Source organism: Dipodomys ordii, unplaced genomic scaffold (genome assembly GCF_000151885.1).
Source record: "Dipodomys ordii isolate 6190 unplaced genomic scaffold, Dord_2.0 Scaffold7, whole genome shotgun sequence".
Classification (NCBI taxonomy): Eukaryota; Metazoa; Chordata; class Mammalia; order Rodentia; family Heteromyidae; genus Dipodomys; species Dipodomys ordii.
The window spans coordinates 390030-409252 of record NW_012267223.1 but is presented as its reverse complement, the minus strand read 5'-3'; the positions used below and the strand labels follow the sequence as shown (position 1 = coordinate 409252).

General features: G+C 47.9%; 1 protein-coding gene across 1 annotated transcript in view; it reads left to right on the top strand.

Moving 5' to 3' along the window:
• Nucleotides 1–19223, top strand: part of Rptor (regulatory associated protein of MTOR, complex 1) — a 339456-nt gene that overhangs the window by 182864 nt on the left and 137369 nt on the right. The gene's annotated exons all lie outside the window — the stretch shown is intronic.

Genomic DNA, 19223 nt, shown 5'->3' with positions numbered 1-19223 from the left:
CCCCTCCCCTCCCCCTTCCCCTTCCCTTCTCCCCTGCTTCATTTCTCCCTTTGTTCCTGGATGGCTTTGAGAAATCCAGCAGATGTTGTAGAAGACATGCTAAAGAATTGTTAGATGTTTTGTAGACTTGATCGAGTCTTGCTTTATAAAAATACAAAATATGTTCGTGTCGGCCAGTGTATTTATGAACCCTAAGAGCTGATGAAGTCATCATTGGAAGACATTGCTCTCTGGTTTTTTTTTTTTTTCCGTTTTTGCCTTAGTCTTTCTTAGTTTCAGAAATTGATTTCAATAATTCTGAAATGAGCAATTACATGACTCTGTATAAGTAATTGCCTTGCTCACCGTTATGTATCAATATAGTGTAAGAGTCCCGGATCCATTTCCCCTCCGGCTGTTTCTATTTCTTTGGTTGAGCGGCATGATGCCGCTTTAAGTTTATTATGGGTCTTATTTGTGAACTACTGAAAATTAGGACCCAGGGGCGCTTTGTTTGCCGTGGGACCTGCTGTAAAGAGATGGATGTCTATTACAGGGTGCAGCACACAGTCCTATCGTCCAGTAACGAAAATGACAGACACTGTTTTGGATTGAAGAGAGGTCGAGGAACCTATTTCCTCCCTTCCAATTAAGTGGAGGAACGTCAAGGAGTTTAAATGTTAATGGTGCAGTGTTAATGCGTGTTTGCCAGCATGGGAAGCTTTGCTCTCTGTTACCAGCAAGAGGTGGTAACTGAGCCTGTATCCTGATGTGCCGGAGATAAGGAGCTCTCCATCCTTATCCGGCCAGGCCGAGCAGCGTGTGTGCCTGCTTCCTTTCAGGCACTGCTGTGACATTTGCTTGATGTTTTTCTCGATGACTCAGTAAGTTTGTTACCTTTGGAAACATGAATTTTTGGAGTATCAAGTGGTAGTTAACTGTTTGTTCTCTGAGGAGTCTTCTAAAACCAAACCTGTTTTCTGGGAATTACTTCCTACCCATCAACCCCTCCCGCCACCCCAATGTACTGTCACCTTGTGTACCTCCTTTTTGAAAAAGCTGATCCCCATCCTCGCACAGCACTGTCTTCCTGCTGCCTAGGAAGCAGGGCTGCCTGCCCTCCTTTCCACAGCCCTCTGCACTTTCTGTCTCAGACCTTGGTTGTGGAATCACTTGTGAATAAGGACTCCAGCACCAGAGATCTTCACATTAAGGCCTTGGCCATCTTCTGGTCCTTTGCACACCACCATGGCTTTCCATTCACTCTTGGAGTCATCTGAGCTATGCAGTCTGCTGTTGCCACTCTCTGTCTCTGTGGCTCTCACTGTCCCAGTGTCCTTACGGGCACTCAATTCATAAGGATATCGTAAAGTGCTGTGATCAAGCTCCTTTTTAAAAAGTTAGCATGTAAATGATCAGATTTAAGCTAGGCACTAGTGGTGTATGCCTATAATCATAGCCCCTCAGCAGGCTACGATCTGCAGATTGAAGCTCAAAGCCAGCCTAGCCAGACATATTCGTAAGCCTTTTCTGCATTTAACCAGCAAAACATAGAACTGGAGGCATGGTTTTAAGTAGTAAGATGACAGCCTGATCAAATAAGCCGAGTGAAAGTACAAGGCTCTGAGTTCAAACCCAGTACTGGTATGTACACACACACACACACACACACACACACACACACACACACACACACACACACAAGAGTTCAAACCCAGTACTGGTAGGTACACACACACACACACACACACACGTTTATAACTATAAGAAAGTATCTGGAATGGTCCAGCATGCTGACTCCAATCTCTGGGCTTCGTCCTTGTCCAGGACCCATAGGGCAGAGTGAGACGGAGTTTGCTCAGGGAAAAAGGTTGTTGGGTTCCCGCTGGGGCAGGGACAGAGGCAGGAACAGCGTCTGTGCTGTAGGTGAGGACTTCAGCACAGACAAGAGCAGTGTGAGGCGGCTTTCTGGCCGTGCACCTGGCTGTCCTCCTCATGTCCTAGTTGGTTTAGTTTCTTGGCTGTGTGAGGGGCTCAGAAGGGTGGGAAGAAGCTGTGTTACCTCTTCTTTGCAAAAAGAATTGACTCTGTGATAAAAGACATCTCCACACTAGCCAAGAGGAGAATTAGAAGAATGAATAATAGACCATTCTGTTGGATGTACCGAGTGTGAAGATATGATTGAAGAGGTAGATTGAGAAGCAGCATAATGGACATAAATTAATCAAAACAAATCAGAGCTAGGAGAATGGGTGGAGGAATTCCCACAGAACGAGTGGATCTGGAAAGAGTGAAAGAAGAATGAGGGGTGAAGAAGCAAGAACTAGAGTGTGAACATACAAGATCCAAGGATACTGACCTAGTATATGTCTAGAATGTATAACTGTTACCCAAGGAAAGAAGTTTCTTCTTGACAAAGGGAGGTAGAAAGGAGGAAAGAGTGGTAGGTAGGAGGGTGACCTTGAGGACAGTGAACTGAGCTTGTTCCTCCACGGATACTGTTCCTGACAAGCATGTGCCATCCGCATGCACACATGCACACATGCGCACATGGGCACGCGAGTAAGCAGAGAAGAGCAATCCACTGTTAACACTGAACTTAACAGTGCAGGGCGGAGCCTTTCCCTGGGACGGGAAAGCTTCTCCCCATTCCTATTCAGTGGTGCTCTGGAAGCCAGTCATTGCCATAAAACTAGGGGTCGGAGAGGGACTCATTGAATGCCAAAACAGAAATAAAACCTCGTGTATTTACAGACAGTATGATTGCATATAAAGACATGAGAACTCAGCAGTCACTGGAACTAATAACTCATTTTAGCAAACTTCCAGGACGTAAGATAATTACCCAGACATCACTGGAGTGGGAAATAAATTTATTTATTTATTTTGTTAATTTGTTTTTTATTGGGGTTTAGGACAAGGGATCAGAAAGGTCATCTTGGGAAAATAAATTTATTTTAAAAATTAATTGGGAATAAGTATATGCAAGATCTGTGCTCACAAAACTAAAACATTGCTGAGAGGTGAAAGACATAAATAGCGGAGGATATACTGTAGCTAACAACTGAAAGGCTCCTAGTTTCCAGCGTTAATTCTCCTCAACTTGACTACAGATTGGGTGCAGGCCCAGGGTTTTGTAAAAATCACATAGAGGTGCCAAGGATGCGGCCAGGGCAGTTCAGAAGAGGCAGATTACTTCCTGTCTAAAATTCCATAGATGTGGCCGTGCAGTGGTGACCGTATCAGATCTGCACACAATGTCAGTTTGTCTTGAACAAAGATCTGAGCACCTGTGGTGGTGTAGTATGTGTATACTCATTGTTTCAGTTTTGGTTGGTTTGGTTTGTGTTAGATTATCTGGACTTTGCCAGAAAACCACGCAGACATCCAGGTACAGAGGAAAGGGGCCGGCAAGATCCCTTCTCATAAGGGAGAAGTGAGAAGAAGCGCCGGCTATTGTCTGAGGTGACCCATATAACCTAAGAGGTTTAGAAGGGCCTGTAAGGGGCCCTGGTCTGGACATGAGGGCCAGGGGCTTCATCATGGTGGATTAGGATTGATGGCTGCTGTAGATAAGGGTCCTGCAGCTTACTCTTAAGGGGTTCCTGTTGTCTTAGATGGTGGTAGCTGCCCCAGAGGAGTGTCATCCCAAGATAGAGAGGGTTGGAGGCTGATTCTTTACTGCCTTTACTACATGGGCCTTGTGTTGCCTAGGAAGGGAGCGTGCCAAGCTGTGGTGGAGAGAGGAAGATGTGTACTGCAAAATCAACACGTTCATTATTACATATACTAGGTAAAGCTATAAAGCTAGACCAAAACAAGAGAGTATGTTTATGACTTCTTAAACATAATAGTACAAGTCCACTTAACTCTGGTAAACAATTCATTGAAACTAAAAATGTCTGTTCCTTGATAGACATAAAAATAAGCCAGCTCGGGGGCTGGGAAGGTAGCTCAGTGGTAGAGCGCTTGCCTTGCATGCAGAGGCCCTGGGTTCGATTCCTCAGCACCACATAAGCAAAAAGAAAAAAGCTAGAAGTGGCGCTGTGGTTCAAGTGGTAGAGCGCTCGCCTTGAGTGAAGATCTGAGGGACAGGCCCAGAGTTCAGGCCCCACGACCGGACCACCCCCCAAAAAATAAGCCAACTCACAGTGATCTGGGGGTCGGCTCGTGGCAGGAAGGCAGACCCGTGGTGGCTCAGCACAGAGCTGCACTGCTGGCTGGGTGCCCAGCGGGAGGGGGTCCTTGGCATGGTGGAAATGTCCTCTATGAAGCTTTGGCGATGGCGGTAACCGAGACACATTTGTCAAAGTATGTTCTTAAGACAGTGTGTTTTGTGGTATGCAAATTGTTCCTCATTAAAGCTGATTTAAGTGTTTTTAAATGCAAAACATTGGGTGAAAAAGTAAAAGTCAGGATTAGATTTATAGCACAATACTTTTTGTAATTTAAGCGCAAAAATTACAAGCGTTTTCGGTGTACGCACACACTGCTTGAGAGCACCCGAAGGCACAGGTTAGGTAGTTTGGGTGTGGCAGAAGGGCGCGAGGCGCCGCCCCCCATCACCACCCATCCTCACCAGAGCCGCCATGGAGACAGGAGGTGCCATCATCGGAGTCCAGGCCTGCTTTTGTCTTCACCTCCAGCCTCCAGAACTATGGGCAGTTAGGGGCATCGGAAGGTGTGGGCGCACAGAGGTGGCAGGCGCAGCCCAGAGGTGATCCGCCGCTCTACAAACGAAAGACTGTGCCCTGCTCTGGGCATTGCCATCTTAAAAGCTGTACAGATGAAACAGGACGCCAACAAGCCTTTGTGAAATGCCACGAAGCATAGTAAAAGTTGATCTCCTTATTTTTTACCTAGTGTCAAATGATTATATTAAAATATGGCCACAGGGCTCAGTGTCATCAAATTATGATCAAAGGGAAGAAATAATGTCTGCTAGTTTACTGCCTAAATATAGACTGAACGGACCAAATGTTAGGTACCTAGGACTGTTGAAAATCAGTTTTATTTCCCTAAGTAACTAAATAAATTAACAGAATGTATCTGTTTTTATTAACACTTTTATGAGCATATCTTCATTGTAAAGAGGGTTTCATTGTGATATTTCCATGCATTTAATTGTATTCACCCCCTCTATAACCTTCCCCCCCCTTTTCAAAGCTATTTGTTTTTTGTTTTATTTATTTATCTATTATTTTGCCAGTCCTGGGGCTTGAACTCTGGGCTTGGGCCCTGTCTCTGAACTTCTTTTGCTCAAGGTGCCTGTTTCACCACTTGAGCCACAGCGCCACTTCTGTTTTTTTTGAGTAATTTACTGGAGATAAGAGTCTCACGGACTTTCCTACCCAGGTTGGCTTCAAACTGCAATCCTCAGATCTCAGCCTCCTGAGTAGCTAGGATGACAGGCATGAGCCACTGGTGCCCAGCTCAAAGCAGTTTTTAATGGGTTCAGGACAGCTTGCCTTTTTATTTTTGGCTCATCTTGATTCTTACAGGTTTTCTGGTAATTTTCCACTGGCTTGCATTTTCTCTTGTCTAGTGTTGATCTAACAGCACTAGGAACCACATTGCCTCAATGTTCTGTCTCTCAGTGGGCAGCATAGTGCGTCCAGAAGTCCATCCTCTGAGAGAGGTGGCTGTGCGTCAGTGCGTGCGTGTGTGGCTTGCCCAGCGGGAGCACGCGGACACAGAACATAGAGGAGCCGAGAGCAGAGAATGCAGATTCTGTGCATTCAGCCACTGCGTCATGAATGTTGTGTGGGTAGTGTCTGTCCCCAGCCTCCTTACTGTCCAGGGTTGGTAGGAGACATCTACTGTCTCCTGCTGTCTACTGTGCTGATACGGTCAGCAATGATGGAAATTAGACTCGGGGCTTGTTTGAAATCTGGACTGCAGAGGGGCTGAACTGTGTCACAGGTGTAGAACAGCCATGTGAGCTGCTTGCTTGCCTCTTTGCGTCTTCTTTTTAAACTTCTAGGCGTTTTAATGGGAGCCTGACCTCTTGCCTGATTTCTCTACCTAAGTAAACGCATTCCTAAAACTCTGCCAGTGATATTCTCATGTTACATTAAAAATTGTGATGCATGTGTTTGCATCTTTAACAATAGACATTTGTGACCTTTGTGTAAATAATAATGTCACCGGATCTCAGCACCTCTGGGCATGTGTTGCCGAAATCATTTTTCCTTCTCCTTTCATGTATGCTGAGGTTGAATTGGTGTGCTTCTTGGATTGCATCTTCCGACTGCCAGAGTGTAGGTGTTGTCACGCTGACCACGCAGATGGTGTCACCAAGCTGCCAGCATTGTTTCTAAGGGGCGCAGAGCAATGCAGGGGATGCAGCTGCTGTGCTCCTGATGTCCATACACTTGGTGCAGAATTGTTGAAACAGAGTTTACAGCCCACTGTACTGTACTGGACATTAATCCTGGCTTTCAGGTGTAAGCTTCTCCTTTGCTGGGCGCTGGTGTCTCAGGCCTATCATCCTAGCCACTCAGAAGGCTGAAATCTGAGAACTGCAGTTTGAAGCCAGCCCAGGCAGGAAAGTAAGTCCATGAGATTCTTATCTTTGATTAATCACTGAAGAAAGCCAGAAATGGTGCTGTGGCTCAAGTAGTAGAGCACTGGCCTTGAGCGACAAGAGCTCAAGGACAGCGCCCAGACCCAGAGTTCAAGTCCCAGGACCAGCCCTCTCCCCCTCCCTCCCCCCCCACCGCCAAAGAAGGTTTTTATCAGGTAGCAGCCTGGTACTTGCTTATTCTGTGGTAGAATTGATTCCTTTTATTTTACTTTTTGGTGCTGCTACCAGATCTTGGTTGAGGGCCTGTTCTCGTTTTGGCTTTTCATTCAAAGCTGGCTCTCTACCACTTGAGCCAAACCTCTACTTCTAGCTTTTTGGTGGTTAGTTGAAGACTCTTTCAGATTCATCTGTCCAGGCTGCCTTTGAACCACAGTCCTCAGGTCTCAGCCTCTTGAGTAGCTAGGATTACAGGTGTGAGCCGCTGGTGCCCGGCTGACCATTTCTCTTGAATACCTATTCTGTCCCGGGTGGCCAGCGAGCATGTAAACAGTAAAGCTCCATGAGATCGGTTTCTGTCTTGAGGTTAAAGGGAGAGGTGCACACTGTCACTAGTATTCCACAGACAGAGGAGAGCGAGGAGAGGCTCCTGACTTAGAGACAGAATACCTTCACTGCAAGTACCTTTATACTGCGGGCACGCGGCACGAGACACTCGTGCCCGGGTCGTGTGTAGGGGCTTGGTGTCTCAGTGGCAGGGCTCAGCGAGGATGAGGGCAAGGGTGATGACCTGGATGTAGGCGCTCAGAGGTGGACCGCTGCTGTCGGCAACACCTGCGTTGTGGCAGGTGCTGTGCAGAGCCACTGAATCACATCGCATGCATGCCTTCGTCGGCTCCTGCTGCTCGCCCCCCTAGACGGAGCCGTTGATGAACAGCAGTTCTGGAGGCTGAGAAGCCCAGGGAGAAGCCCGACAGCAGCAGGTGCCCTGTCTGAAGAGACTGGTCTCAGGCCTCCAGAGGGGAGGGCTGCCTGCCGCGTCCTCACGGGCAGAAGGCCGGAGCCCTCCACCTCTCCTCTGAGACTGTCAACAGTTGCAGCCCTTTGGGCACGGTTGAGTTGCCAAGGGACTTGGTCTGCTCGCAGAGGCCTGTCTCTCCACACGGCCCTGTGAGGGCTTCCGTCTGCACTCGGGGACTTCACGGGGTCGCGCTCCTCCGAACCGTAGCAGCCCGCTGCTGAGTGCTTACGCCATGGGAGGAAGCCGAGGGCCCGGGGAATTTTCCCCACCTCTTATTTGAGGATAACATGATCCGTTGTGAGTAATTAATCAAGAAGCCACGCTGGGCAGAGTTGGCTCAAAGCAACCGGGGGTCTGGGAAGGCTGACTCACCGGCTGCCGTGAGAGTGGGAGGCTCCTTTGCAGGAGTGAGCACTTGAGAGGGCCTGGGCAATGCAAGCACACGTCCAGCAGGAGCAGCGCTGCTTACCCCAGTTAATTAAATAGAAATGCAAGGAGAAACAAAAGTAAGTAAATAAAATGAAAATAGAAAACAAAGCCCTGGAGTAGAAGAGGGGTGGCCGTCTCTTCCTTTCATGGGGCAGTTTCTCTTCTTCTTTCTCACTCCCATGCCAATCGTCAGACTTGAAGCTTGTGGCAAGCGCCCCCTTTATTTTGATTTGCACCTCTGGTTTGCAGCAGTGCAAGCCACAGGGCCTTGCACACGCCGGGGACATGGCTGGGCAGGACCACTGCCCGGCCAGTCTGGCTTGTGCACAGGCAAGCCGCTCAGCTTTCGCTGGGCTGGTGCCGACGTCTCTTTGTCCTGCCTCCTCTGGAATCCAGCCTCCCTGTGAGTGGAGGCCAGGCAGGCTGCAGGGCTGGGATGTGGCCTTGTCAGGGACACACTGCTGACCTGGTGATGCAGGTAAATTGCCTTTTTTTTTCCCTTTCCCCGGTGCCAGTTTGGGGCCTTGAACTCAGGGCCTGGGCACTGTCTCTGCCCAAGGCTAGTGTTCTACCACTTGAGCCATAGTTCCACTTCTGGCCTTTGAGTAATTACTTGGACATAAGTCTCATGGGCTTTCCTGCCTAAGCTAGCTTCAAACTGCGACCCTCAGATCTCAGCCTCCTGAGTAGCTAGGATTACAGGCGTGAGCCACCGGCACTCAGTTAAACTGCCTTTTCTGAAAGACAGATGTGGTACCGTGCTGTGCCCTCTGTGCTGTCCTGCAGGTAGACTGCCCCTGGCCCAGTGGGCCGCTCCTGATGGGAGGGGCCCACTGTGTGCAGTGTGGTGCTCAGGCCGGAAGGCTGGGCCCACGCCCCAGATGCCACCCCAGCGTCATTGCTGCTCCCACCTCTCCCTCACAGGGAGCGCCGATGGGTGCCTCTGCTAGCAACAGGACCCAGGCACTGCGGTCTGAGAGCAGGGACTCGGGGGTCTGAATGCCATCTGGTCTTCATAGCAAGACAGGTCTCTTGCCAATCGCTAGCTTCTCAATAATTGTGTGAGGCTGAGGCTCTGCTTCCCAGCAATAGATAATGAGTGCGGCCACACAGGAAAAGCTTTGAGAGCGGAACTGTGAGCAGAGTGCGAGCCCCCGTGCAGCACGGCGCAGTACTCTGTAATTTACAAGGTACTTCCCATATGGCTTCACATTTGCTTTTGCTAATAACCCAGAACAGACATAATTCAGGAGGCAGCAGTGTGCGAGTGGCAAAGGACCAGATGCTCCGTGTTCAGCTGCCCGGAGCTGCAGCCTGACGTACACCGGGCCCTGTGGGAGCCCGGCCTCCGAGCGTGGCCCGCCTGCCGCTGCGGCACGGGGAAGCGCAGGCAGGACCGGAGGTGCTAGCAGGAATCCAGGACCAGACCGCCCCTCTGTCCCCCAGGCACCGCACCTTCCCCGTCCTACCCCCCTGGCATGGAAGGCTGCTCTCTTTGAAGTGTGGCTTCCTTGCTGGGTGCCCAAGGCTCAGACCTGTAATCCTGGCTACTCGGGGTGCTGAGGCTGAGATGAGATCCCGTGAAAAGTCACGTGACTCCTTCTGATACTGTAGCTGTGTGCTTTCTAAACTATGTGGGAGGCTGAGCTTGGGAGGATTGAAGTTGTAGGCCCTCTCAGGCAGTGAAGTCCAAATTACTCCATCTCAGTGGAAGAAGGAAAGCAATGATGGGAAGCCAGGCACATACGTGGGCAGGAAGGAAGACCCTACCTTACAGAATAGCCAGCAAAAGCAGGACGCGGCATGGCTCGGTGGTGTAGAGCACCTGCCTAGTAAGCCACTGCCTCGGTCTGCGTCTGCCCTCTCGGGCCCTCTCATTTTATACTGCTACCCTGTACTTCATCTTCAGGTTTCATGTTACATAATATTCAATATTACGTAAGCACCTCCATAGTACTGTAGAGTCGGTGTTTGAGTTGGATGCGAGGTTCCTGTTGGTCTTCTTGTTTTGGGTTACATCTTCATTCCTGGGATGGGATGAGCAGCTCACAACCTCTGTTACCAAACTTCTTTAGTGAAAGTTTAAACTAATTCCACGGCCCCAAATCATACACATGTCAGTTTCAGCACATTCTTACCTTATTTTCAAAGATAAAATGTCCCTAATCCCGCCTATTACAGTGGACAGACCATTCAGAGAGCCATCGCGTGTATGCATGGGGACGACTCCGTGTGATTTCTTTGGAAGACACAGCGCTGGCTCCATCAGGACACGGCATACAATAATAGCCAGAGAGTCACTGATCACATTAGTAAGTTGGCCTGAACAGGTACATCTAAGCTTAATGTCTAAGGCTATTCAATAGTTGAATGAGATGGTATGGTGATTAGCTAGGATTATAGGTATAAGGCACTAGTACTGACTACTTATGTCCTAGCTTCCAATCTGTGATTCCCCATCTCCACCTCCCTAGTAGCTAGAATTATAGGCATGAGCCACCTTGCCAGCTAGAGAGCATATGATTTTTCACATGCTCCAAACCATGAAAAGAATGTTCTTTCACGATTAGGATGGCAGTCATCTACACAAACCTGGGAAGCTCCTGGGCTAGCTTCCTCCATCTCCTCCGGCCTCCGCCTCCTCCATCTCTCCTGGGCTCTGCCTTCTCTCTTGATGTTACTGCAGGTTTTACCTGCTTGAGAAAATGTCTTCTCTGGTAGATGTTTTTCATGCTGCTGACAGAGCTGCCTACAGAACCCTCTAACCAGCAATGTTATTATCCCCATGTCCATCTGCGTCTGGAAAGTCAGGTCCAGGGCCATAAAGTCGCTGAAATACCTAGTACTTATCAGACCGTATAATGGATAAATGTTCCATTCACAAGCAGTGAAAATCACCTGGGAGCTATTGAGGAACAGAAGTGTTGGGGGCACTCTCCCTCCCTCTGCGGCGTTACTGGGCTGCCGAGAAGCCCCGGGGGAGGGGAGGGGTCAGCAGAGGGAGGCTGAGTAGAGCCCGCTCTCAGCTGGCTGGCGGCCTCCTAGGTTGTTGTGGGTAGTTGGAACTGCCCTTCCCCTCCTTTAGGACTGGAGTAGGAATGGCGGCAGCCGCCCTGGCCCAAAGCGTCCTGGGCCTTCGGGAGGCATGCAGGCTTCAGATTTTTGTTTCATTGAGTTCTAAAATGGAGAGATGAACATCTTCATTAATTCTTAGTTGGCAAATGAAAGTACTGCGTTTTGTGTCTGATCGCCAGGGCCTCAGGTCCACGGCGGCCCCACATCCGCCCTCCCCTTACCTCTGTGCAGCTGAGAAACAACCGAGGAAGGCTCCTGCTTTACCCGGGCTGAGGGCGGAGCCCCGGAGCGGACATGTGCCGGCGTTCGGGGGACACGTGTGGCAGCTCGATTGAGACCCAGTGCTGCAAAAGAAAAGGAAGGAAAGAAGGAAGAGCCAGGTTTAAAACAAATGAAATGTTCACAAAAAGAACCTCTGCCGGAGGATTGTGAGAGTAGAGTTCGTGCTGTCTCCCTCCTGCGACTTGGAGCAGCTGGGATATTTGGCGTTTTCTGTGAGACCCATGGGAGCCTGTTCCAAGAGGGATGCCTGGAGGTTGGTTTTAAGTGATCCACACTTGGATAAACCAGCTAGGTTTCTGTCGTGACCCTCAGCATTCACGAGTCTCCTTACAGAGAGAGGCTGACTGGCCGACGGAGGAGGATCAGCATCTGAGCATCTGCGTTCCTCTCTCGGCCTGCGGAGGGCTTGGTGTCTGAGCAGCTGAGGGTCCGCGTTTCTCCATGGCTCATTTGGTTCCCAGGACTGTTGAAATTCTCTTAGATGAAAGTCAGGCTTAGCTTTGGGCCACAAGTCGCGCAGCAGCTCCCGAACTCCGCGGTGACACCGTCTCTGTGCCTCTAATGGGGACTGGTGGGTTCCAGAATGACAGTGAGAGGCAGCCGGCCCAAAGCCTGAGCGCTGTGCAACTCTCCTCGGCCACTGGCTGTGTCACACGCAGGGCTGGCTCTATGGAGGTGATGGAGAGTGGGGCGTGGGGACACAGCGCCGCTGCAGCCGCCTCTGGCCCGCATCACCCAGACAGCAGCTTTGGAGTAAGAAGGCTAGGGTGCGGCATGCAAGAGGAAGTCATCAGCCGGGAAAGGAGAGTAGTAAGGATGAGCAGAAGTAAGGATTGTGGTTGATTGAAGTATTGGGATCTTCAGGTTACGTAGTAAGGATTGTGATTGAAGTATTGGGATCTTCAGGATTTAAGTAGTAAGGATTGTGATTGAAGTATTAGGATCTTTGGGATTTAATAAAATTGTGTATCTCTTTAACAAAAGTAAGTTTTGCTGGGTGCAGGTGGCTCACACCTGTGATCTTAGCCACTCAGGAGACTGAGTTCTGAGAACCATAGTTTGAACCCAACCCAGGCAGGAAAGTCTGTGAGACTCTAATCTCCAATTTGCTTCCCAAAGTGCCAGAAGTGGAGCTGTGGCTCTAGTGGTAGAGCACTAGTCTCGAGCACAACACCTCAAGGATCGCACACCCAGGCCATGAGTTAAAGCCTCAGGACCAGCACAAAAACTAACCAAAAATCAAAAGCCACAAAACAAACAAACCCCTGAGTTTTAGGGGTCTGCTGTAAAGCATAACGACATCCTAGACAGCGGCCAGTGAGTGCCTGGCTCTGTGTGTGAAAACACAGGTCTGTTTAGTGTGACGCTCCCTTCTGCGAGCTGCACCACTTCCTCTTTATAGTACATTGCTTTGGTTGCCACTGCCTGGTAGCCATTATTAAGGTAGCACCCTCCATTAGAAAGAGCAGTCTCCTGTGGTCCTGTGGAGTACTGGGGGACAGGGTCAGAGCTCTGTGCTGGGCAGTCCTCTGGGACTGTCCGTCTTCTTCACTATTTGGCTTCCCCCAAGCAATTTGCTACTTATCCACTTGCAGTCTTTGTTGATGTGTAGTATAAACACAATCTTTGTTCTTTTAGTGTATTAGATGAGAACACTGAGATCTCAGTCAGTCTGAGGAGCGTGGGGAATTTGAAGCAGCCCCACACCAGCTGGATTCTGCATGGAAAAAGTGGCGCTTCTTGTAAGCAGGCCCTTCCACTGCACCCTGTGCTCAGCCTGGAGGCCGAATTACCTCCACTGAAGGCACTGTCGTAGGAAGAAGGGTTGGTTTTCTTCTCGCCAGTCACAAGTTAGAACCAGCTACTAATAATCTCAGGGACAGTGGGAGTAAGGGGAAGAGATCAGGGACCTCCCTTGAAAGCCTGGCGTTCCTCACAGGTGGATGTGTTGAAGAATTAGAAGCACCAATATCTTCCCAACACTGATTCACGGCGCTGAGTCCCTCTGCCGGCCCTCTCTTCCCTGTTTCTCTCCCTGTAGGTCACCATCTCTTTCTTTTCTCTTTATTAAGGTAGATTCCCAACTGTTCTAAACAGTGCTTGAGAGAATGATCAAACGAACCCCATATATAGACCATCTATGTTTATTATTGTTAATCCAATTGTCATTCTGTTTCTGTGGTCCTCTAGTAAATGACAGACATGACCCCCCCTCCAATATTCTTACATGCAGTTAAAAAAGAAAGAAGACAACATTTTCCATGTGAGCAAAGTGTCTTATTAGTTCATTGTTTTCCAAACCAAAATGACACACTCTTGCAGTTGGCACCTTCCCACCCGGCCAGGCGATTCCATTTTCAACTAGCTGGTCCCGAACCAGCAAGTCCACAGAGCCCTCTCTCCTTTCTGGCCAGGATCTGGCTCAGGGCTTGTCATCAACAAGCCATGTTAGAAACATAGACAGGTGTGCCTTTCCACTATGTCAGAATTTATATAGTAACAATAAATTCACAGGCTGCATCAATTTTATTGACTCAGTTCACCAAGTACTGCTGTTTCACTTGGTTTTCCTGGCCACTGTTAATCATAGGCTCTTTCATTCCTATTGTACTTATTAATATTAACTCTGAGATCATGTAGCACATTGCATACAGTATAATTTATGGGTTACCAAAAGGCTAAGAAAGAATTAAAGTAACTGTGAGGTTTAAAATTTTCTTTCTAAAGCTGGGTTGCCAGTAGTCCTAGCTACTCAGGAGGCTGAGATCAAAGCTATCTTGGGTAGGATAGTCTGTGACTCTTATCTCCAATTAACCTTTAGAAAGCTGGAAGTGGTACTGTGGCTCAAAGCAAAGCACTAGCCTCGGGCAAAGGAGCTCAGGGACAGCGCCCAGGCCGGTGTTCAAGCCCCCAAAACCAAGGACAAAAACAATAAAGTTCCTTTCTATAGGCCCAAAACAAAGAAAGTCACAGCAGGTGGTATTAACGTAAAGGATGCCAAAGCATTTGACTAGTTTTAGGTACAAACCAGCCCAGACTTTCAGGGTCTGGAGGAACCGCACTGGCAATTTAAGTGAGCCAAGTCAAGTAGGGGTTTTGTGCTCAGAGAAAGCCGTGAGGACAGAGTTGGAAGTTCATCACCTGCCCATCCTGTGGTGGGTCAGTAGGTGCCACTGTACCTCAATGTGTGTCCAGCCTTTTATGTGATCAGGTGAGGGGTCTGCATCATCCCTTGGTCTGTTATGTTCAGTATGCTTAGTCATTGTTTCTCTGATACAGTTTTGCTACTTTCCTATGTCCCTGGTTTAATATGGTAAGTTCATAGGTAGTAGTATTTTATCTGTTATACATAAGTTATTATCAGTCCATGCCTACTACCACTGGACAAGTGGTAGTTATTTATTTGCACAAACAAGATGTAGAGACATTTTGCTTCAGCACTTGGACTGCAAAATGGGGTGAACTGCTGTTTAGTAAAATGGAGTCATTCAGGACAGAGGACAGCCTGCAGGCGACCGTTCTGTACACCATGGAGTAGCTCAGAGCAGAGCCCATTCCATCAACACAGCGCTGCAGCACGGGGCAGAGCGGTCAGTCAGCGCATTCATTCCATCATCTGGCAGAAGCTCGGCTTTTGACTCAGCTGTGTCTCTCTTACTAATGAAATGATTCATTTCTTGCAGCTCTCTTGCTTCTGTAGACAAGGCTTCAGTGAAAGAGAAATTGGGTGCCTCACATGCATCTTGTCCTGATTTTTGGCCTAGAAGCTGCAAAATAGAAGAAGTTACTCTGTACATTAAAAAATGGTGACAGAAATTCACAAATTAGTGTCAGAGGGCAAAATGACAACAACTTAGAGATCTTTGTTGACTTTATTTTTTGTTTTCAAATTGGATAGCACTTCATTCCATAAACTGGAAGCTGTGTTCCAGTGAGCTGAGCAGAAGAGGTTGGTTTTATAGATTGAAACGAGTTGCAAAAAGCAAAAACAAAGAACAAATTGGTCATTTCAGTGTTCCTTGTAAGACAGGGATAGAAGTCAGAAAAATAGAGAAATGATTGGTTGCCCTCAGGTTACCTTTCTTGTATCAGGATCAAAGCAAGCAGAGAACTTTGTTGTCCTGCAGATCATAAGCAGCCTGCTGGGAGAACTTGTGGCTCTCATTTCTCCAGGTTTCCTGGAAGGTCAAGTAAACAACTCAGTTTCAGGTTGCTGGAGTGGAGTTTTAGCCTCAGTGCCTCCGTTTTGATGCTTAGTCTGCGCCGTTGGGGTCTTTGTGAGCACTTGGTCCAAAACAGTGGCTTTCGGTTTTACTGCACTTTAAGAAAGTCTTCTGTCCTTGTTCTTCTAAGGAATACCAAAAGGCATGCTTGCTTTTCACTGTGGTTACAAATGCCCCATGACCGGCAGACTGGCGTTGTGTGGTCCTCTTCTCTATTTCAGACTTGGTTGATAGGAGAGTTGAAAGAATTTGCTTGTTATGGTTTTAATGGGGTATTTATTGCTAAGATGTGTTTATTTTTATTTTTTTAGGGAAGAGTAAAGCCCAACCTTTCCTTGCTTTAAATTCAGAATGACTAGGTTAAAGTAAACCAACTTGCTGAAGTGTCAGTGACACATTCATCAGCTGAGCTCCAGAAACCTCATGTGCCAGCCGGTGGGAGGCGGCTGTCTGCAGCATCTTTCACTGAAGGTGCATCTTAAGGCTCTTCCCGGACACAGGTACCACTGCCTGAAGATGTACATGAGCAGGCCTTTGGAGACCTGGAGTCAGGGCTTGAATGAGTTTCCAGGGCCTTGTCCTCTCCTTTGCCTCCACCTTTGCCTGAGCCCACCACACCCTAGACTGACAAGGAGAGCTGAGGAGGGGGCTTCTGCCCACCCAGAAGCTCTAGAACATCCCTGCTTGAGAGTTGTTGTTTGTTGAAGTCTTAGCAAGGTCTGATTTTAGTATAATAAGATAAAGTAGAGAAAGCGAGAAAAAGATTTCTTTCTCTATGTGTAAGACATGGAAGTAAAGATTTGAGGCGGTGGCTCTTACCCCTTTTGTACTTTCAGAGCTGGAAGAATATACCCTAATCATAGACAGTAGTTTGGGATAGGCAAGACGTGTACTGTTTACTCTTCAAGAGTTTCTACGATCTCAATCTCTACCTATCCACCTCTCAATGTGCTCAAGAGATAACCCTCACTCACAGATTTGGGCTTTCTGCCTACCTACCAGCCCCATCCTAAAGTCATCTGAGTGCCCCATCTGAGCCTGCTCATTAACATAAACTTAGGTGAGGTCTTAGAGGCTTAATATCAATAAAAAGGACACTGTGTTCTTATCACTCATATTTAAGGGTCTGTGCGAGGAGCTGTGGGTAAAGAACAAAGGTGCATTTGTCATTCCACAGTGAAGAAACTGGAAAATGTGTACCAAGTAAAGTCTATCCCTGGAATGCAAGGTTGGCTCACCACTCAGAAATAAGCCAGTGGTATTCACTATATTAACACATTCAAGAAAACTTAATAATACACACACACACACACACACACACACACACGATGACAATTTCAGTATCCATCCTTGTCTAAAACTCAGCAACCTTGGGATAGTGTCTGTATGTAGAGCCTTTCAGCCCATATCCTCAGTGAAGAAGGAACTGAGTCATCTCTCTTCCCACTAAGATCTCGACAAGGCAGGGATGTCTATACTGCTGCTCAGCATTCCATTTCCAAAAAGCAAAGGAAGAAATGCAAAATGTAAATACTGAAAGGCCATCTTTATTTGCAGAAAATTGTCTCTAAAAAATCCATTGTTATCTACAAAGCATTTTTACAACTAGCAAGATTGTAGAAAGAAAGACCAACATAAAAATCAATTATATTTCCGTATGTCCTTCCAGTTCCCCATACCTGTGACATTTGGACCTCAAAGATGATGTTGAGTAGCTCTCCTCAAATGGCAAGTCAAGTGAGGCACAGATAGACTTTGAATGAATTGGTTTGCTGCAGTACACACAAAGGCAGAATAAGCAATAAGCTAAAGAAGTATGTATATGGACATAGTATCCAAAAGAAAATAACTCCATCAGTGTGCTAAAAATGAACCAAGGCCATGGAAGAAATTGTCCAAATGACCCCTCGCAAGTGGCACTCATGTGGGTCCAAGATGGCATCGAGCTGCTTCTGAAGTCTTAAGAGCCGTTCCCTCTGCAAGGCCACACCACCAGTCCTCTTTCAGGGAGGGTGTCTGCAGCGAGGAGTCACAGCGAGATGTGTCTCAAGTGTCGGTCTGAAAGCTCAGTATTTACAGTCCCAGAAGGTGGATTATCTCAGCTTCCAGATGCCAGTTTTAGAGGAAAAGGTCTGGGACAACATACCTTATTTGCATGTGAGTGCACAGTTGTCAGTCAGCCGGTTGTCAAGGAGACTGTCACCCAGCCTCTGGGCTCAGCTGCAGCTTGGTTACAAGATAAATCTCAGAAGGAGTTCATTCTGCCTCAGCACAGTTCTCTTGATCATAATTAAAATATCAACTTGCTTAGATCCTCAAGAGTCATAGCATGGTAACACACACAACAACAACACTTAGAACATGAAAATGCTCAAGTGTATATCTCTATCAAAGAATGGGGGAGGCCTGTGTGCCAACGACTACAGAAACACCCAGTAAAGAAGTAGATCTAAGTGTTCAAATTAATGGAGAAATCGTCTGAGTCGGAGGCTCGTTAGCATTAAGATGGCAGTTTTCACCACATTGATCTATGGATTCCGTGCAATCCAATTAAAATCCCTGCAGGCTTTTAAGCAGATTGACATGTTGATTTTAGTATCTTACAGGAAGGTAAATAAATTCGATTACCTAAGTAATTTTGGAAGAATAGAATCTGAAGACATCACTAATACAGTTAAAGACTTGCGGTGCACATGCAGGACCAAGGCAGAGGACCAGTGCAGCGGTTGGTGGAACAGAAGAGAGCCACACCTTACACAGAATCTGATGCAAGCTGGATTGTAGACCCAAGGGTAAAAAATAACCCAGTGTTGTCTTTCAGTGGAGAAATAAAAGACTAGGAAACGCGTTATTAGACATTCATAGAGATCATTCCATGGGAGAAAATGATAATAAAATGGATTTTGTCAAAACCTTGACTTTGCCAGACTGGGAGAAAATACTGGCAAATCACAGGACAGGACTTGTCCTAGAATATGTGACAAACCTTCCAAGCTCAGCAACAAGAAAACAGAACCATTTGACAGTGTGTAAGAAGATTCGAGCAGACACTTCAGCATGGTCAGTCCACAGATGTAAAAAGCGTTCATCAGCGTTCACGGGGGAAGTGCAGCGCAAAGGCACAATGAGGAGAGGCTCTGTGACTCAGAACACTTCCCGAAGTTTTCAGTGCTGGGGATGGAACGTAGGTCCCCTCAGGTGTGTACAAGCCCTCTACCAGGGAGATGCCCTCCCAGCCCTGAACAAAGTGTTCAACAGTCTGTCACTAGCAGGTGCCAACAGGGAGCAGAGCACTTTTTGTCCCATGTCATCTTGTCTTTGTCTACGTATGCCTCTACTCTTTCACCTGTGTTTAGAAAAGTTCATCTTGTAAAAACCACCTGGAAAGCCTTGGCAGATCCAGAAGGAGTGCCGGTGGCCGGGCGGCGGGAGCAGGCCCCCATGGAGAAGCTGGGCTGTGAGGAAGGAGCCCGACACCCGGGGGACTGTGACATCATAGGTCTGGCAATGGCTGGGAACAGCAGGGAGAGAATGGCAATCCTCTCCACAAGCCCAGGAAGCTCCTAGACTTTCCTGCTGGAAGAGCAGAGTCCCACCCTGGGGCTGTCCATCCTCACTTGCTGGGGCGGAGAGCAGAAAGCAGAGCGTGTTGTTCCGCTGGAGGAGCCTTTGGAAGAGCCACTTGCTCCAT